The sequence below is a fragment of the Gavialis gangeticus genome, unplaced genomic scaffold (genome assembly GCF_001723915.1).
Source record: "Gavialis gangeticus isolate Ggan-Ray unplaced genomic scaffold, GavGan_comp1, whole genome shotgun sequence".
Classification (NCBI taxonomy): Eukaryota; Metazoa; Chordata; order Crocodylia; family Gavialidae; genus Gavialis; species Gavialis gangeticus.
This window is the reverse complement of record NW_017729034.1, coordinates 72,050,378-72,072,499: the sequence shown is the minus strand read 5'-3', so window position 1 is coordinate 72,072,499 and position 22,122 is coordinate 72,050,378.

Sequence of the window (22,122 nt, the reverse complement as noted above, 5' to 3'; positions counted from 1 at the left end):
AGGGGGAAAGCCAAGACCTGGCATTTTCTGAGGGATGCCCTGAGACTAATGAAGAGTGCTTTGAGTCTAATAAGGCAAGGTTCTTTGGGTAGATGTGATATCTTTTATTAGACCAACTGAGTAGCTGGAAAAAAGTTCTTTGCAAGCTTTCCAGCGCAATCAGCCTCTTTAGGCACTGAGTCTAAAAAGAGTGAGAACCACTGTGCTAGGGTTTTGAAAGGCAGCACTTTCATTCTGTGCCCCCTCTACAGGTGCCTATAATTTCCTCAGTAGTGTAAGAGTGATGTTGTAGCTATGACGGTCCAGAAATCTTTGCCTTATCATTTCTTAGAGTGATATCTTCTGTAGGACCAAGTATGCAATTAGGATAAAGACTAAGTTAGACAAGCTTTCAAATGTAAGAGGCCCAATGGAGAATAGCTTACATTTGGAAGCTTGTCTATAATTTCCTCCAATTTTATCCTCTTAGGCTCTGGTGCCCATCCTTAACTGGCCCGTGGGCAGCACTGCAGAGCAAATACCGGGCAGTGGGCAGCCCTAAGCTTTGCCCCATCAATCAACCTCAGTGTGAACTTCATGATTTCCAGTAGCTGCAGCAATGCACCATCGATTGAGGACTGCTACACTGCAGGCTTTCAGCTTTGGTCTGAAGTGTGCCTTTTCACATTTAACGGCCCAATTCTGATGTTTGTATTTATTTGCAGCCCTTTCTGATCCTTGTGGGGATGTGGTATTTTGCCAAGACGTGCTTAGTGAAGTCTCCTGTGCCTTCCATCCTGACACTGGGCTGGTCCAAAGGGCAAAAGGCAGGTCCATGGGATCCTGGATGCAGTAGTGTGACCAACTCTCACCTCTTTTACAATATCCCATGTTTTCCTTAAAGCTCCCACTCCAACTCTAAGAGACTTGATTACCAGGGATCCTGGTTTTCTCTGATTAAAAAAAATCCCCAATTTTTGGATTAATAAAATGAACCCAAAAACCACATTTTTCCATGATCACAATGAAACACCACTAATATATAGATAGGACACAGGAAGGGGCAGAAAATCAAGCTGAAAAAATGATTTGGGTCAAAAAGGCCAATCAAGTATTGGAGAGTAGATGGGAAAAGACACTCGTAACAATATGCAAAGATATGCCTCTACCAAGATGCCACCAAGCAATGATTGGAGCACCTCTGCCAGAACAAAGGAACAGCCACCACATCAAGGATTTGAAAGAAAGGGTATGAATGAAATGTGGGTAAAATACGGGGGGCCAAATAAGGGACTGGCGGTATTTCACATTTATGTACCTTTCCTAAGGAAAGATCCTGAAGCACCACTGAAATGTAGCGGTGGCCAGCAGACTGGGCAAGAGCAGAGGTGAGAATCTAGCTAAGCCCACCACAGAAACTCCAGCTCTTTTGAAAAGGGCTGTGGGATCTATACACCGAAAGCAGGTAAATTATTTGTGAATGAGGGTTGGATAGCCATAGCCATTCCAATGTCCCCCTGTATACTGCAAGGACTATCCAGTTTCAGAGGGACCAGGAATTATGTGTTTAGCATCCACATATTAAACAGTCATGCATATGAATTCATCCTGGATGGAATTTTGCAAAATTCTGCTGAGATTCATGCCCCATTACGTGTGGAGCAGACCAAAGTTCAGCCATGTTTTTGGTAGACTCTGGCAGGCATTACAAATAAATATGCCAAGTTTGGGATATTTTTAAAACCCAACTTATGAACTTTCACTAAGTGAACATTTTTTTAGCTTCAAAGATATTTAATTCTTTCCATTAGTTTTCATTTTTATGTATCCTTACACCCAACCTCCTGTTTCTGGCTGTGATCAGAAGCCAAAATGCCAAAATAAGCCTTTTTTTGTGTCAGCAGAATCCAGGAGCAGACATCTGCAGAAATTTTATTAAATTGTTTTGCCCCATCAGTCCTGTGAGTAACTCTTTATGGATATAGGGACCACTGGTTTGGAGCTCCATGAAGGAATGAAGCTCAGTTTAATGTAGCATAAAGGTCCAGGTAACTTGGATAGGGATCAAGCATGTAGAGACGACAGCCCTCAGCACTTGGAATTTTAAAACAGAAGTTTTCAAGATTGCAGTTCTGGATTTAAACACCTAAATTCCATGTAAGTCCTTGCTAAGGCACCTAAATCCTTTCTGTGCTTAGTGTTGCAGGAGGCTTGATGCTCCTGCCAGTTTAAGAACCAGGCAGGATAGTGCTGGGGCAACATGCAGGTATGACTTGGGCTGACTGCAGTCACCCAACCCAGGAGGAGGATATATGCCCAGGCCCTGAGATGAGCCAGTAGTATCATTTTGTGGAGCCTGCTGAGAAAACACCACCTCAGCAGGATGGCTGCAGCTCCAGAAGGTCAACATGAAGGGTAACACCTTGAGGGAGGCTTGGGGAGGAACTAAGGGGAGAAGGGGCTTTCTAGGGACCCAGGGAGGGGTCTGGAGCCCCGATTGAGAGGCTGAGAGTGTGGGACAAGTGAGGGTCCAGGAACCTAGTGAGAGGCCAAGAGAGTGGAACCAGCAAGGGTGGGGCTAAGTGAAAGAAATCATCTATGAGGATGCCATCTGTGAGGCATGGGGCATGGTGTAGGGAAGGAATGGAGCCATGCAATTAGCTCATAAAGCAGTGACCACTGTCACCTGGTGGTCATTTGAGAGCAACTTGGGAAGGCCTGGGGCAGCCTCCCTCATATCAAAGTAAGATATCAATGTGTCTCAGTTTCCATTTAGGTAAACATCAGAGTGAGAATACTTGCCACTTTCATAAAGGGGTTTATGACCTATGGATGAAAAGACCTGAAGTATGTAAATGTTAAATGAACTAGCTTAACATTAGTCACTGGCTGGATAAAAAAGTGCTCTAAAGGTAAATAACACTGTTGCAAATCTTCTGAGCTATCTAGTTCCTGGCTATGATGGTAAACTTCCTAAATATTGCTAAAATTGTCAGGTCAAGTTTGACCTCAAATCTACAAATTTTGTAAGTATTTACACATCCTGAATATGAAAATGAAATTGCTTAGAAACAAGAGTGAGACTATTTGTATTTTATCAGTTGCATTTTAAGTCCCAGTCTTGCTACCAGAACTACAAAGGTGGACCACTGGATACTTGCAGAGCCCCATGAATTGTGGTTGGACCTCATTGCACCATGAGGTTCTGAACATATGGATGAGACACTGAGAGCAAAGGCTAAGTTCTCTTTATAGACTATGTAGAAATCTAAAATAGAGAGGAGAGTCAATGGGCATTAGCAGCCCACCTGTCATTTGTGTCTGTGAAAAACCCCACGTAAAGCTTGCAATTAAAGAAATTTTTTTGCAGAAAACTTGTTGGTCTAATAAAAGATGTCACCTCTACCATAAGCCCTGATTTCTTTTTCCTTTAGACCAATACAGCTACAACCTGGATACCTGACACATGGAAGATATAAAATTTTAGCTTATTTTTTAAATGAAATCTTCATATTTTCCCAAGGAGGAAGCAGCTGTGACCACCTGAAACCTGAAATATTGCTCCTGCCTTTGTTCAAGGTAATTTGCATCATTATCACAGAAAGAGAGGTGAGAGACTTTTTTACTATCTAAGAACTGCCTGCCCAGAGTTGTTTTCCATTTATTGACTCCTCTGTGAAATCCTATGAAATATGAACTTTCATTTCTACCCAAGATAACTTTTACAATCTTTTCTCCAATGCCTGATGAAGGGTGTTTGTACCCTAACGCTTGCAATTAAAGATTTTTAATTTTTTTTTGCAAAAATCTTGGTCTAATAAAAGATATCACCTCTACCATGAACCCTGATTGCTTTTTTCCCCACATAAATAATGTACTTTTGTATTGCCCAATTTGAAAGAAATGAAAAAAAGTAAACAAACAGCATGCGAAGCAGGCACTGGACATTTCAATTATTTCATTTTTAAATATTTAAGTTATTATTGTAATCTTATGTAAAGACATCAGTCTTTTTAACCTTTTGTTAATCTGGCAGTGTCCTTTAAAAAGAGGATTACATTTTATAGTGGGTGGGTTGAATCAGCTGTAAATGATTTGCATTTTCAGTTGATTCTTTGTGAGCAATGAGTAGTACATTCCATTTTGACCTTTGAAACACTCAGGCTTTTTTTAATAGCTGAGACTTTTACCTCCTGAAAGCTATTTTTTTTTCATTCAAGTCACAAGAGCAACCTTAATAAAAGAAGAATTTACCATTTGAAAGAGAAGGAAGGAATACCCAAGGCATAGTGAGAGTCTCACAACCTCTGAGGTTTTGCTCCTGAAAACCCTTAAACACATACACGCATTTGTGCAGTTGAAGAGGCCCAGTGACTGAAGCAGAATTACTCAGTTACATAAGGGTTAGCAGGACTGGAGCTTCACTTTTTCTAATGGTGAGTTTTAGTAAGAGACATTTGAAACTCACTACTAAGAAGTAAGAATTAGGATGTTATGACAAAGACTGAGGTATAGGATTAGCGCTATTCCTCCGAATAGTCTAGATAGATGCATACATTTTTTTTTAGCTAGATAGCCTAAATTATTCTGGCTGAATTGTTGCAGACAATAGGGATGAGGAAATCTGTTCAAAACTGTGTTCTTATTTTCTGTGTATTTCCTGAATTGGCTTCAGATTTTCTTTCTGATGCTTTTAAACTATACACCACAGTTATGGAGCTGTTATTACTGTTCACAAGGGACTTGAGAGAGGAGGGTAAGTACTATTATCCACATTTTACAGATGGGGAAAACAGAGGCAAAGGAGGTCACATGACTCCAGATTCTTCAACATATCAGTAGCAGAGCCCAGATGTACTTTTCCTCTTGTATGTTTCAGACATATTCCTTACTTCCCTTTTAAGCACCCCTCCCCAAACCTGGAGTTTGAAAAGCCATCCCAATCACAGCTTGTCATGGGATGAAGATAATTAACTTGGGTATTCCACCTTATTTTAATGGCTAAAATCATATTTAACATTCTCATAAGACACAAAATATTTGACAGACTGCTCTAGAAAGTTTTGTAGCTATCAAGTGGTCTGTGATAAATTAATTGCTGGTACCAGCCCAGATCCTAGATAACAAATGGGTGCACTGTGAAAGTCCTACTTTGGCTTATGCACTTGAAGCTAGTTCAGGTCTCTGTGGGTGCATCTACATGTGCGTCTGACTGCATAGCTGTTACTTTGGCAAGTACTGAATGACTGCACATTAACTGTCATTATTGCACAGTGCTGGTGGCACACAGGTTGTTTCCAACCCTACTGCGCAGTAGCAACAGCGTCATGATTCATGCCCACTGACACTATGTCACTGTAATGACAAGCTACGTCACCATAGCTCATCACTACAGTGACGTAGAGTCTTGTGTAGATGTGCCCTGTATGTGGTGTTTGTCTACTCGCCCAAGAGGGCATTCCTTTACTTGTTAGGATGTGACAAGTTGGCAGGGTGTAGTTTTATTGCAGATAACCAGAAGACTGTAGTTCCTAGTGCTTTCTATTTTACATCATGCATGGCCGAAAAAATCATTTTGATAGTTAGAAAAAAGGTGTCACCTTTTATAGAAGGGTTATAAAGATTTATAAATGTTTACTTTTATTGCAACAGAGTGGAAAATATAATTTTATTAGGCATTGGGAAGAGATGATAAAAGTTACAAATTTTTTTAGAGATGGTTGCTTCTTCAGCGTGTATATGATTTCGATGAAGAATAAGTTACCATTAACTGTGTGTGTTAGATTTAAAAAATATGTGGTTCATGCTCAAATAGGAGTTGGGAGATATATGGAGAGAGTATCAGGCCTCACCTTCACACTGTCTCCCATGTGTACATATATGTGTGTGTATCCACATGTGCACACATGAGAGCGTGAAGGCGAAACCTGCCACTGTCTCCATATATCACCCAACTTGTGTGTGTGTGTGTGTGTGTGTGTGTGTGTGTGCGCGCGTGGATGAGAGAGAGAGAGAGAGAGAGAGAGAGAGAGTTTTTATATTTTATATCTATATATAAATTAAATTAAAAATACTTGGCTCCTCATGCACCGCACTGAGTTTTATTGAAAAATCCTACAGTCAAGTCTGTATTGGATTAGCATCTTCTAATGAAAGCAGGAAGCTGACATGGTTAGTTTCCTTTGCATGGGGATGTATGAGTTGAAGAGTTTAGTGTTTGTGTGCCTCCTCTTTTGGTTGCTGATATACAGCTGCTGCCAAATGTAACTTGTGGATATTTCCAGAGAGCATGGGTCCCATGTGAATGTATTCTGCACTTCATCTGCATTTACAAGAGATCACATGCAGTGATCATGACTAGGATTAAGGCCTAGTCAAAAGCTTTTGCTGATTTAAGGTTTTGTAGGCTGAAAGCCCAACAACTTTGCATCAGTTTTTTTTCCCCTCAGTCTTCTTGCACATCACTATTTGATCAGCTCTTGCTCCATTATGACACAATATATACAGAAGTCTTTGAAAAGATGACTTAAAAAAAATTAAATGTCAAAAGAAGGAAAGAAGCATGGTGCTCTTGATCATTCTTCTCTCTCCTCAGTATAATGTTCTCATACCAGCAAGACCTTTTGTCCAGTATACAAATAGAGAGCTGCCTGGAGATTGAGGGCAAATTTCTTCTCCTTGGCTTCAATTCTGAAAGGAACCAACAGGTGTGTATTAGAATTGTCCTTTATCCTGAGTGTATCCTTAGCTCACATTCTACATACTTCCTCAAGTAGCTTGCTGGGGGTCCTCTCAGTGGGATGTGATACAAGGTTTGAAAAAAAGTTCCTCCCCTTGGGTAAGGGAAAGATAATTTTGTCATACCAGGCCTAAGTCTTTACTCACTTACACCATTTTTATGCTAATGCCATTCCATTGTCTTCACTGAAGTAACTTCCAGGTTATAGCACTATATGTGAGTGCCCACATATCATGATGCCAACATGAAGGTAAAAGTATGATACCATATACATAAGGGGCAGGCAATTATTTTGGGCAGAGGGCTGCTTATTGAGTTTTGGCAAGCCATTGAGGGCCACATGACAGGCAGCCAGGGGCAGATAAATATTAATTTTCTAAATTTTTAGGGGCCCCACGGGCTGGATAGAATGGCTTGGTGGGCCGCATTTGCTCATGGACTGCATTTTGCCCATCCCTGATATACATCCTAGTGAGCTGCCTGTGTTTATGTCATCTTAAATGTTTTGAATAGGAAGCTATCTTTCTCAGTTGGTTGTTAAGGAAGTATTGGTAGCTGCTATAGTGATAGCAAGCTATTAAATCAATAAAATATGAATCAGGTAAAGTTCGCCTTAATCCATTCCTAATCATATACGTATGTTCACCTATGACAGTCACCTTGTATAGATGAAATCTGAAATGATTTATTTATATTCATGGCAAGATAAATTAAAGCAGTCATATTTTTGTACTAGTTGAATGAGAACAGTCAGGTAACAAAATGTTATTTATGGAACAAATATTTATGGAAAATTATTATTGAAGTCAATGGAATACTGAATTTGTGGAAAGTATGTCACCTACAGTGCAAATCCAACATTGTTTGGTGAAGACTCAAACTGAAAGGAAAGTATGGAGAATATAGTTTTTATGGGGTTTTTTTCAAAGTAAAATCATGTGCTTAATATAAGAAGGGATTTATCTTTAAGGCAGAATAATAATTATGCAATATCATTGATATTGGCCCTCTATGCTTTTGCAACTGGTGTTTGATTAGAGGCACAGCTGAGTGTTACATATGAAATTAAAGGTGCTAATACATCTTGGAAATCTTTGGCTAGCGACCAACTCTTAGATCTCTTCTCCAGATGTCAGAATAATTAAATATAAATACAGCACTGGTGAGAGGAGGAGTTCAAACAATACTGACTTATGCAGTCTGAGCTTTGGATGAAATCACTGTGTACATGACAGGTGTGAGAAGGAGAGGGAGGGATTATGCTTATATCCCATAGAAACGAGGAGGCTAAATAAAAGTGTTTAATGTTCCTACTGTTGTGGAAACTGAAAGACCATTTGTCAGTCTATTTCTGAAAATATCTCTAATTACACCCATATCTATTTTATAACCAGATAAACTGTCGATGTTTTAAATCCCTTGCACAATGGGGTTGGGGCCCCCAGTTGTTACAACAAAGCCAATAAAAATAATTAAAACATAACTGAAGATCAAGTGCAAAGTCCCTGGCCTAAAACAAGAACATGCAGTTAGATGTGCAAGTTAACAAACACGGGCCACATTTTTTCAAAGGATCGTCATGCTGATTCATAGCTTTTAAGGCTAGAAGGGAACATAAGGATCATCTTGTTTGACTCTCTGAATAATACAGGCCATTGAATTTTATCCAATAAATCTTGAATCAAGCCAATAATTTCCATTTGAGCTGGAGCATATTTTAGAAAAGCATCTAAATTTCATTTGAGACAGTGATAAAGAATCTACCGCTTTCCTCAGTGGTTGTGGCTATGGTTAATTATCCTCAGAAGTTAAAAAAAAAAGTAAAAAATGCTGAAAGTATATTGTGTTTTGGGTGGTTGCTATGCTTGTCTTACCTTTTTGAGATGTGTACTATGAATAGGGCAATCTGTAGACAAATGAATATTAAGCTAAAAAAATTATATTTTTGCTAGTGTAATATTTATCAACAGATAGTTTAATTCTTTGATTCAATAAAGTCAATAGGGCAGGAAAGTTGTGTGTTACAGCAAGATTTGGAGCCAAGTATTGTTGGTAAACCTTCTTACCCGCACTCTCTTCTACTTCAATCAGAAATTTTGGGCTTTAGTGAATAAAATCCATTGGCTTCAGGATTTTACCCCAACTTATTTCCCAGTCAGTGCAGATTTCTCTTTTACAGAAACTCTCTTTTGTACAGTCTTGCTTTAAATGTACACAATAAATACAATCCTCTTTTTATTTGAATGTCACAGCTGAAGTCTATTTTAGTTTAAATTTATGAGGCCTGTAAAAGAAGAATCAAAGAGGAAGAGAATAAAAAAGTAACAGTGATGATGGCCTGCAGGTTCCTTTCATCATCATACTAACCCCTTCTACCTTACATCATTTCTATCCACAAAAAAAGGACCCAATTATTGAAAACAAATTTGTTCTGCAATATTCTGAGTGCACTGAAAGTGGATGAAAGCCATGTAATACTAATGGATACTGTAGAACTATGTAACCTATGTACCTGTAGAACTATGTATACCTGCTCTGAATTTCAGCCCTGCTGTGTTATATGTTTCCTACCTCAAGCTGAATTTCCATTAGATACTCATCAAATTTCCCCCTTTCAGGTTTTGTAGTGGACAACGGATAGTTTGCATACATACGTATAAATCCTGAATTACTGTAGTTTTAAACTGCAATGCTAAACAGTGAAAGCAAATGTAATTAATTTCATATTTGGGCCACAGAGCTATTGCTGCCGTATCTAATCAACCACAGGTGCCTCCAAAGCAGCAATTTAGAAAGAAAAGGGCCACCCAACAAAATCAAATCTGAGAGTCCTCTCTGAGAGAAAATAACACTGTGCTGATCACTGCTTACCAGACCTGGTTAGGCATTGAGGTAATCTATAACAGAGGGGATTTTCAGTGCCTCCTTAATGGCACACCTACTCTAAGGTGCAGGGCTGTGAAGTGTAAATGCTGAAGTCTGCAGCGGATTGATTAGCAACACCTCACAATACTCAGAAGTGTAATTCTGCTATACTGACTTAAAACAGGAAGAACATTTTTCTCCTGTACAATGGCCAGCACAAAAGCTAGTCACCAATGAAGTGTAGTATGCATCCAGCGATGACTCCAGTTTGCATCCCTAGGGAGACAGAATAAAAACATCTAATTGTTGATGACAGGCAAATGCTGTAACTGCTAACACCAGCAATTTCTTGTACAGAGGGAATTTCCACCAGGATCCAGGTTGAAAGAAGCCCTCTGAGATTAAGGAGGAGAGCAACATTTGACACTATCAACAGGGTCATTAATAGCTCAGTTGTGCTGCACATGGGCCAGTGAACATTGGGGACTACTGCCCAAAGATGGGTGCTCAGGCAGGCACACACAGCATGTGCAACTACACAGAGCTTTTTGTAGGGGGGGTAATGTTTTTAAATGATTTTAAGTATTTTAAAAGTCTGCTGCTGCTTCCTGCTTTTTTTCCTGCCACATTGGATTGGGAAAGAGTAATTTCCATGCTACAGGTATATATGGATGAGGAATAGGGTGGGCAAGATCTATAACTAAGCTAGCAGTCATGTGTTGTGGAGAGAATATGGGGGGTAGGGGTTACAATCTGGCAACACTGGGCACTTCCACACATTCATTAATATGCTTTAGGTAATGCACATTAAATCTAGTACCTCTGGCATCTATACACATGCTCCGGGGTCGAGGGGGGTTCTGAGAGCCGCTTTAATTAAAACGCATGCAGCGCCGCATTATTCAGCACTCCATGCTTCAAAATGACAGTGGGGGCACTTTAATTAAAGTTTATTTGGCAAGCTTTAGTTAAAGTGTCCCTGCCACCATTTTGCAATGCAGAGATGCTGAATACACGTGACACGGAGGCTGCTGGAGCACACTGATTGGCATGCTCCAGCAGATTCACAGCAGACTTGATTAATCGATTCTTCTCTGACACGTGCTAATTAGCACACATCTGAACAGAGCTCTGTCATGTGTATAGGTGCCCTCTATTGTGAAGTACAGTATTAAAAAAGGCACATTAGCCTATTTTAATGCACATTAACTAAAGAGTACTTTTTTAGTGATGCTTTAATGTACGTTAAAATAGGCTAATGTGCATTAAGTGCACATGTAGATGCACCCACTGGGTATGAAGTTGAAATCCTGGCTGTTCTCCTGTTCTTATGGTCACAGAACTTTAGGTCCAGAGGGGAGCATTATGAATGATCACTTAGTAATCTGACTGCTTAGACCATATACTTTTCATACTCCCTATCTTTTTTCCTTGGGTACACAGGGCATTTTATTCCTGCAAGAAAGAGCTAGCTCTAAGTTTTTCATATGTAGACTGAAATTAGATTGTAATTTAGTGGCTAGGTGAGGGCTGTGCATGAGAACGTCTGAACATGGAGGAGTTTAGGGAAATATTGCCAGGTATTAGTTTCATGAGCAAGTCAGTTATCAGGTAATGAAAGTATGGAAGTATAAATGTAATTCAATAAAAAGTAAATTTAAAAAAAGGATGGGGGCAGGAGGATATTCAAGAGGATTGGAATGATCTTGGCTGGTGTTGATTATATGCGAAAGCCAGAGGGGTGGTGATTGTCATTAAAAATCAGTATTTGCCCACCCTTGCTATGGCATCTCAGATACTGCTGTGTGGAAACTGCGGGAAAACTTTTTTTTAAACCTTTGTTTGCTTTCTAAAGCATCAGATTTCATCTAGGACAATTAATTCAAACAGAAGCTGAAACAAAGGTTACAGAGCAGGATGCAGGAATTTCTGGGTGAAGTCCTATGCCCTATGTTATATAGGAAGTCAGAGTACATGATCTAAACCTTCTGGTCTTCAACTATATAACTGCTGACTTTCATAGCTTGCCAATGACATGCCATTTTTTTATACAACAGTGAAAGGAAATTATATTTTGCTTCTTAACAAAGCTTGACTTATTAAGCTAGATAAAGCACTATTGTATTCTGGCTATATTGCTTCAGAGGTAGCACAGGCATCATTAAGTGGCACTGCACTGTGCCAGGTGGACAGACTTTTAGGCTGAGCCTCTACTTCGGTCCTATATTACTTTAAAGGGGTTTTGCCTGGGACAGGACCTCAGCATTAGGCCCAGAATTAAGATACTTTGTAAGGAAAAAAAGCTATGACTTCACTGTAGAAAAGTTTCTTTTTGACTTTTATTTGGTTACTTTACATTACTTTTTTAACCTGTCCTTGTTGTTGCATGACTTTGTTCATAGTCTAAGTCATTTAGGGATTGCACACACAATTTACAGGGACAAAAGTCAGAGATTTTTTTGAGTCAAACAAATGTAAATCAGAGCTAAGTTTACTAAAGTTAGTGGTATTCCTCTAGAGCAGTGGTTTTCAACCTTTTTAATTTGCAGACCCCTAAAAATATGTTAAGTGGAGGTGCAGAGCTCCTTGGACATTTAAAATGGAGGTGCCCTTTGAATTGTAAGTGTAGGTATTCACATACTTTTGATTAATCATAGTCATCTTCTGCAAACCTCTTACACATAGTCTTTGGACCCCCAGAGGTCCACAAACCACAGGTTGAAAACCACTGCTCTAGAGTAAACCCAGTGAGCAACATTACTAGTAGGTGTCATATATGGCTGACTCATATATTGTGGAGTGTAGACTGTGGTAGGTCCTAATTAATGGTGATATAGCATAGTATCTGCTGGCATTTGCTTGACCAGAGGTTGCATAAGAGAAGAGGAGGTAAAGAAAAGAGCAGATGAGCAAATGTCATAGGTGAGAAGAGTTTGGGAGATATGAGAGAGCAGAAGTTGGATAATGGTCACTTAGAGTGTGTTTACTAGTTTTATACCAGTTAGACCTGGTTTAGGACTAGGCACATCAAGGCTAGACACATCAAGAGGCTGAACAGCTTCCACTTGAGGTATTTGCATAAGATCCTGAAAATAAAATAGGAAGACAGAATACCAAAAAACAGAGGTACTGGAGCGTGCAGGACTGACATACTTAGAAACTACTATCAAGAAGCGGACATTGTGATGGATCAGCCATTTCAGGAGAATAAGAGGAGACCATAGTCTCAAGAATGTTTTGTATAGTGAGATTTGAGATGGCTCTTGAAAGTGGGGTCACCTCTATGGTGGTACCACGATGTGTGCAAAAATGATGCGTGTCTTTTAACATCAACATAAAAAGCTGGGAGGAGCATACAGAATCCTGTTCAATCTGGAGGGAACATCTGGCACTGGGTACAGCCTGACATGAAGCAGCTTTGACCTTTTGCATATACACCATGATCCAAAGGATTGATGATCGCCTATAAAAGGACATGGCATAGTTTAAATAAGGGATAAAATTAGACATATTAATAGTAATGATGAAATAGCTTATTAGGCACATTTCTATATTTTCTAGCCTTATTTAGCAAGCTTTTGAGGCTGAGCCAAATAATTGAGTGTAAAAGTCCAGGTTCACCTTAGAATCTTTGCTCTTCATCCTTGACCTACAGTTCTTGCCTACATATAGACAATAGAAAACAGACAATGGATAATATAGACAAAAAGATAATGACATTTCTTCCTTATTAGATTTTTTAACCTTTTTTATCATTTGTATTTCATTGTTAACATTGCTATTAAAATTTATTTCAATTTACTCTCTTGAGTACTTGATTTTGGTGGAAAAATCTCATCAAACCTTCCTTGGTCTACAGAACACCTTTGCAGGTCAACAGGTGAGCATTAGAATCAGTCATAGAGAAGTAGGGCTGGAAAGGACCTCCAGAGGTCATCTAGTCCAACCCCTTGCCTGAGGCAGGATCATCCCTATCCAAACCATCTCATACAACCATAATCTAAACTCTGCATAAAACTGCTCTCAAACCTGACACAACAGACCTAGTACTCTAATCTGCCCCAGGTAAAGCAGAGGAACCATGGCAGTGGCAGTCAATGTCCTGCTTCTATAAAATATTGTCAATATACATTCAAGAGTTCCCCAGCAGAGGACCATGCCCCTCACCCTCCCACTTACAAAGGAAGGCAAAAACCCCACAGTCTGTACCAATCTGACCACAGGGTAAAACTCCTTCCTGACCACAAATCTGGTGATTGGTCTGACCCCGAGCAGAGGGGCAAGACCCTCTAGTCAGGAAACACTAGCTTTGGTTCCAGCAGGAGCACTGGCACAGCCCAGTCAAAGTCCCCAGCCTTAGCTATAGCCAACACCCAGTGTCTCTGGAGAGGCTTAAGAACACCCTGACATATAGCAGAAAAAGTGGGTAGCTGGGGGCAACCAGCAAAGCCCAGAATTATGGGAAATACCCATAGTAGAACATTCTAATATTACAAAAGCCTAAGTCTGTCTGTCTGTCTATCCATAACATTTTATTTGCACTCTGACTGGCTGATGGAAACAGCCAGTCAGAGTGCTGCAAGCGTGGGAGAGCGCAGCCATGATTCTGAAGCTGCGCTGAGGACCGGACAGAGGATGGGGGAGCTGGCACCCCCACCCTGCTCCCTGCAGCATGCGGCATTAGGTGGCAGCACTCCATCCCAGCCCCCTCCCCCATCATTCTTGACGGGCAATTGGCTAGCAGGCATATATACACCTAGGTCGTCCCTGACCAGTTGCTGTCCAACCTCTTCTTGAAAACCTCCAGTGGTGGACAGTCCACAACTTCCCTAGGTAGCCTATTCCACTGCCTCACTGTTCTAACAGTGAAGAAGGCTTGGAAATATTCAATCTTACTTTGCTGCAACTTCAAGCTGTTGATTCACATCCTCTTCTGCAGCAAGAGAGAAAAGGTACTTTCTCTCATCTTTACGGCAGTCCTTCAGGTATATGAAGACAGTTATCATGCCCCTTCTTAAGCACCTTTTCTGCAAGCTGAACATACCTAGCTCCTTCAGCCTCTCCTCACGAGTTGCTTTCCAAGCCCTTTATCATCTTTGTTGCCCACCTCTAGACCTTCTCTAAGTTCTCCACATCCTTTTAAAAGGAGCTCAGAACTGCAAACAGTACATTAATTACTTGCCACTGTGAAAAAGATTTAACAAATGAGTCTTTGTTGGTGGGAGGGCATTAATTAATATCAGTCTGGTACGGGCCTTTTTTTGTGTTTGAGCAGCAGCTGAACTCCTTGAATTATTCTATTTAAACAATGTGCCTGGGTGGAAGAATTGAACCCTATGTTCTTTGGGAAATGTGGACAGAGGGTAATATTGATGCCAACTTGTGTGTCAAGTTAGTAAATTGGGTGGACACTAACTATGAGTTTGGGTTATTTTTGTTGTTTTTCTTTATTTAAGACTAGCTGAACTGCTCTTAGTCAAGATAAATCTACTGCTATCCTAAAAGTCAAACTAAATGTCTATTTAAGTTATTTTGTTGTTTCAATAAAAAAGCTTTAAAAATACCATTTTCTTTTATTTTTGTGAAACAACACGTGTGTTTCAAGAGTGTTTAGGGTAACATGGATTGCAGCATGTAGTCAGTATATATGTTAATTTTTGTACAGCTGGTGGTAGTAACAGCTGGTGGAAAAGACCCAAATCAGGCTTTTCTTACTCAACAGATTAATTTAGTTACATTAAATTAACTGGGACTGTTCAGGCTCATAATGTGAGCCAGACTTGGCCCGTGTACCTAAGAATGGTGGGTGTGAACACACTTTTTTAACTGTTGGTACAGCTGACCTTCCTGCCTTTATTTTATATTTTCCATGGAACTACTAAACTTAATTGTTTTTATATGATTTATTCAGGCATGTGATATTTAAGTTTATTAATGATGAAAAGGGACAAAAGCAAAGTGTCAACAATGGGATCAACTGGTCATAAAAAGGCTTTTTGTCTTTGCTATTGTAATATTGCTAAATGCAAAAAATAAAAAATTATGTATGAGACTCCACTTCAGGGATCAAAATTTTCAGTCAAACCTCCCTAGATCATGAAAGGGCCCCCCAAAATCCTGTGATTCTTAAATGAGGTTATGTTATCATTATCATATCATAACAAATTATAGCAGATAACAAGGTGAGTCTATCCCCCTGAAAGGGCTGTATGGTACAGGAGCAGCTTCTTCTTTTTTCTGCGTTACAGCCCTTTAAGGATTTAGGAGCATGGTGGGATCTGAACACAGAGAGAATGGCAGAAGAAATGTCACTGGGAGACAGAAGTAGTACCAGTGAGTTAGTTAAGTTCTGGGGGGAGAAACCTCTGTACTCTTTCAAGAGGTGTAGTGAAGGAGTCCTGACCTGAGAAAGGAGACTGGTCTGAATTAGCACTCAGGCCCCAGAAGAAGGGTGGGATTTGCTGGGCTAAGAAAAACTTGGCGCTGTGAAAAAGAATTAACAAATGAGTATCTGTTGGCAGGAGGGCAATACCCTTGCTCTGAATACTCTGACTCAACTGTTGCAGGACTCAAAAGAAAACAGAAGCCAATGGGTTTGTTCTGTGCAAGAGGGACAGGGCCCTGCTACTGTAACTAATCAAAGCTTTCCTTTGTGGACATTTTTCAGTAAAGCTCAATTAGTTAATTCACGTGGCAATCAGCAGAATGTATCCACTGGCCTACTGGTAGGGGAAGTAATTTATTGCCTGCTTTATTAACACACCATGTACACCGTGGAGCTACAGTCAGTACTGTATTTTTTCTGGGAATGGCAACACAATTAGGTGAACAAACATGACACTTCATAAATAACAACATAAGATGAATGGTTTGGTTCCAAAGTTTGCTCTCACTGCCTTCACTGAAACCAGAATGTGGCCCTGTGTAAATTAATGCAGGGGACTTAATAAAAAAACCTGTTATCTGAATATGATTATAACACCTCCTTTAAATCAGGCATTCCTATTATTTGCATAGCATGCTTGCCTTGCTCAGAGGCAGGCTGAGTATTGCACTGTGAGAGCCCAGTTCTGTCCCTACTGAATTCTGTGGCAAAACTACCACTAGTTTCAATGGTTCAGGATTAAGCCCTCAAAAAATGGCTTCAACAATTTTCCAAGAACAATGTTACAGCAGAAAGGAAGAGGAAAACTGCTGAAAGGACAATTGCTAATTGCCAACACTAAAATACAACAGATTTCCTTTATGGAAATTATTTCCCTGTTATAAACTATTCTTAAAGAAATGACATGATGTGTAAACACAGGCGTCTACATCAGAGATGCTCAACCTCTGGCCTGTGGAGCCATGTCAGCTGGCCTGTGGAGTTCCCCACGAGTCCTGGAAATTTAATAATGGAGCAGCGGTGGCAGCTTTAATTGTCTTTTCCTTGCTGCCAAAATTTCCAGACCCGTGTACAGCCCATGGGCCGGATGACAGGGCCCTGCACACTAGCTCAGTGGTCTGTGGTGTGGCCAGTGCATGGGGTTACTCTGGTGCTGGATCCACTGCATAGGGTTAAGCTGTCACATGGGATCAAGCCAGTGCATGGGACTGCACCCACATGTTGACCCCACATGTAGGAGCTGGCCCATGGACGGGATCTGTGCTACTTATCTGGCACACAGGGCTGGAAGATCGAGCACCTATGTTCTAAATAATGTCCCAACCACTTGTGATTACTGTGTGGGGAGAGAAGAAACACAACCAATACCTCTGCTAACAAAGGTTTAGCAGAATCTGTAATGACTTGCTTACTTGTTGTGGATATAGGTACTGATCCATCTCCCACTGAGGTGAACAGAAAGATTCTCTTTCACTTCAGCAGGTGGTGAATCAGGCCAGTAATCGAGGTCAATTTTCCAATTATGAGCATTAGTTAATAGTGGTGTATAAGCAAGTTTATATGGTGAACTCCAATTCATTAAGTGAATTGTGACATCTTTCTTGACAAATTGGATTGTGAACTGTTAATCGGGATGAGGGTTTGTCCTTTTGTAATTACAATAAGATCCCAATTTTTTTGAATGCCAGATAAGTATAACTGCAGTGGGAGATTCAGTAGTGCAAAGCTTCTACATATCACAGGACTTTTGCTCTTGGACATGATAAGTCTTTCCAGCATTGCCCCTAGAAGTTTAAGAGAAGGCTGAAATGATGCTTTCCAGCCAGGAGACTTTGAATCAGAGAAGTCTAAACATCCTGCCCCTTGAAATAGTTACTAAACTGTTGTAAAACTTTTGATTATATTTATCCAACCAAATATACACTGAACATAAGAGACATGATAAAAATGAACAAATAAGTCCTGCTTCCATCTAGCCCCCATTCCACTGAAGGTCTGTTAGAGGTGAACTTTGAGAGGGTCTGCTCTAAAATCTGTTGAAGATAATGAAAAGACCCCCATTGACTTCAAAGTGAATTTGGTCAGGCTTCAATTAAAAAAAACAAAATTAAATATAGAATGTATAAGTATATGAATGAACAGTCCTACATGAAGAACCTTTCTCTGCAACAGATTAAACGGTAGTTGCTAGGAATTTTTTCCATATTCTTTTCAACAGAACTTCCATTTTAGAGTAAATAAGTTTAAACCATGATAAATCTCTAAATTGGTTTATGAGAGAATTATAGCCAGAACAGATGGTTGGGGATCATTAAGAAATTGTAGGTGATCATCAACATTCAAACATCTCTTGTTCTTGATAATACAGCAATTTTATGTATAATTCAAATCCTCTAGACTAGTTATCTATTGAAATCCAGTGGCAGAAATGAGACACAAAACAGCAGATTACCTCAGGCTCATACACTGCATTGGAACTTCACTGACTTCAAAGCAGATTAAACCAAGGGAGAAAACTTGTGCCCCACATGAATAACTGCCTTTATTCAGCTAATGAATATTTTACAAAGTTCATTATTAGGCGTAATGTGAAAAGTTGTTCTACCTAATCAAGGGTGTTTTAACCTATAATAACATTAGTATTTGGCAGGAAGCATCCCTGGCTTGTTTTGCTGTAGGTTCAGAAGGATGTAGATGCTAGCTACTGCACAAGCAAAATTTCTATACAAGGTGAACAGCTCATCCAAAGCAGCCCCAGAAAACCACAGTCTCATGTTACCTTACCCTTGCCCATCCACCACACAAGTGCTCAGTAAAAAAAAAGTTAGCCCCACACCAAATCTAGGCTGGAGTATCTTTTGCCTCGTTGTCCAGGGAAGACCCTCTGATTTAAAATGGCTAGAGAAAACCTTAGGAATTCTACATTGTCATCTTCTCTATGTGGTGTTCCAGCTCCACCTGTGCTGATTGCTACGTGCTGTGTGTCACTGAGAATAACAGCTGGAAACCCCATTAATCATTATTCCCATCAATTCTAACAATTCTCCCTAGAGGAAATTGTAATGGGCTTGCCAGCCAGGAAACCCCCCCAACATTTGGACATTCTTAAAAAGACATCTCGGCTGACTTCCTTAGCCTGAGGAAGGGTTTTTGAACCTGAAAGCTTGCTTAAAAATTGTTTTCCAACTATTTAAGTTGGTCTAATAAAAGATATCAGATTCACTCAAAGAATTTTGTCTGCTCTCAGCCGACTGACTTTCATCTGCTGAAGAAGAACCTATTAAGACATTGGAACAATAGTGAACCAGGTCCTTCTCCAGATCAGCACAACCAACTGCATTTGCTTCAGTCTGGTTACTCTGATCAAGGCTGTGTCATTACTCCAGCTCTTCTCAATACTCCCCATTCACTCAACACTCTTTTCAATATTTCTTGCCGTGATGCTACATCTGACCACCAACAAGTTTCCAGTTGGAGTGAAGCTAAACTACTGAATGGATGGTAAGCTGTTTAACCTCAGCAAACTCCAAGCCAAAACCAAGACCATCCCGACCTCAGTCATCGAATTGTAGTATGCTCATGATGCTATAGCGTGTGCTCACTTGGAAGCAGACCTTCAGGCAATTGCTAGCATCTTTACCAAGGTATACCAGAAAATGAGACTGACACTTAACATTCAGAAGACTAAGGTCCTCCACCAACAAGCTCTGAATGAACAGTCCCCAGCTCTGGTAATCCAGATCCACGGAGAGACTCTGGAGAACATACCTTGGAAGCCACCTCTCAGAAGGCTGACATTGATGAAGAAATCCAACATCACCTGAAATGTGCAAGCTCAGCCTTGCTTGAAGAATGGATTTTCGAAGATCATGATATCAGATCTGAAACCAAGATCATGGTTTATCAGGCAGTCATGATCCCCACCTTGCTGTATAGAGATGAGACATGGACAATATACAAGAGACATCTAATGTTGTTGGAGAACTACCATCAATGCTACATGTGGAAGATCCTCCAAATCCAGTGGGAAAACACACGCCAACATTAGCGTCCTCTTGTAAGCAAACACCATGAGTATAGAGGCAATGATTTTTCAATATTAACTTCATTGAGCTGGCCATGTCATTCAGATGTCCAACTCCAGACCCCTGAGGCAAGTTTTATTTTCCCAGCTCGGCCAAGGCTGTGCTCAAGAGGAGGACAGAGAGAGCACTTCAGGTATGTCCTCAAGGCCAACTTAAAAAAAATGCAATACTGATGTTAACTCCTGGGAGACTATCACTCAGGACTGTCCCAAATTGAGGAAGACTCTGCTGCAGGGATCTCAGTACTTTGACACCTCATGGCAAAAGCAGGAGATGGAAAAGCGTGAATAGCAAAAACAGCATGTTGTGGATGAAATCAAGAATCCAGCACTACCTACCCCACATGGAAACACGTCTGAGTTGCAGTAGAGTCTGTCGATCTTGGATAGGTCTCATCAGCCATCTTTGGACATATAGGTAAGACAATCATGGAAGACCATTATTCTCAACTGCGAAGGATTGCCACAGAAGAGTTACCTTGATTCTAAATGTATTAAATCAGAATTGAGAGTCTTTGAGCACTTAAAATTAAATGTCCTGGCATTAATCTTAAGAGCATGCTGATACAACATCCAGACCAGGCTGAGTGAGGAACTCTTCTTTAGTGCAGGGGTTGGTTGCCACAGCTAGAGATACCCTTCTCTAGTGTTGTGAATAGTTTCTGCAGCTACTGAGTACAAGACAGCCACAGAGATTTTATGGGCCAGCAGCTACTGAGACTATTTTTGGCTGATGTTGAATGCTGATCTCATATTTGGCCCACTGTAAAATGTTTAAAAATTACCAAAGTTGTATGCCAACAATAAATCTTAAGTAACCTGTTTAACTAGGACTTTATAGAAATGCAGCCTTTGTGGTCTTAGTGAGTATTTTCCTGTCTCAGGGCCAAATTCAGCAAAGCTGGTGGTGCATGCGGAATACACCCTGCTCCTCTGTGTTAGAAATGGAGATACATCAGCTGTGTTGCACAAGGCTGATATTGCCTATGTCAGCACTGTGCGGCAGGGCAGGCTATATGAAGTAGTTCCATAGGATCTACATACATTATAAGGACCCTCTGAGTTGAGCTGCTGGACTTCTTGGGCATGAAGGCTGTGTCCCCTTTTTGTCTTCCACAACCTACCTGTGAAGTTTGGTTGCATTAACCTGTTTATCCTGTTCACCTCTTCCTATACACTTCCTGTCACCTGTAAGCCAGTGGTAAATCTGGCCCTTTCTTCTCAGGAAGGCTGTGTTGCTGTATGAGTGACTGCTTCTTCTGCTAGAAGAAAACAGATTTCTGTGTCCAAATTTGGTTTTCAAAAACATCTCCCTTGTCTCCTCTCTGGGTTTGCACTGGAAACCTTGTCAAAAGCCTAAAAGTACCACCAATATATGTGTCTCTCTGGAAATCTTATCTATCTAATCACTACAATTCCATCTAATCCAAACCCTCTTCCTCCCCCCCCCAAAAAAAAAAAAAATCTCCGTCTTTGCTAACACAAGATAACCAGGATGAAATTGGACAGTGTTAGGAGTCCAGACATACACCTGCTGCCAACATTTTGAGCCACCTTGCTCGTTAAACTGCCTCTCAGCAGCAATGAAAAACATGAGGTGAAATCCTGACTCTGCTTAAGTCAATGGCAGGCTCTAACTGGATTGCACGGGATCTGGATTTCATCCATGATATATTTAAAACACTGGTGGCAGCTGGCAGAATGCCTGCACCAGGACTTGCCTGATGGCTAGTTCCAGCAGAGCTAACATATGCCTGAGCAGGGCTGGGAAACTCCATAAAAGGCTGATCTTTGTGCAAACAGGGCCTTCAAGAGCAAGTGGGCCAAGCAAGTGGTTCTCAACCTTTCTGGGGTCCAGGCACTCCTCGATAGACTGGAGGCAACCCTTGGAAAATACCGGCTCTTAATTTTTCACTCCGTTTATGCCTCAAGGAAGGTACCAGAGGGCTCGTCTACATGTACAATGAATAAGCTCCTGGAATTTATTCGGGTGCAGCATTTGGAGACCAGTGGGAGCAGCCAGGACTGGCAGCGGACCCAGGTGGCTAGCCCCACGGTGAAGGGCTGCCC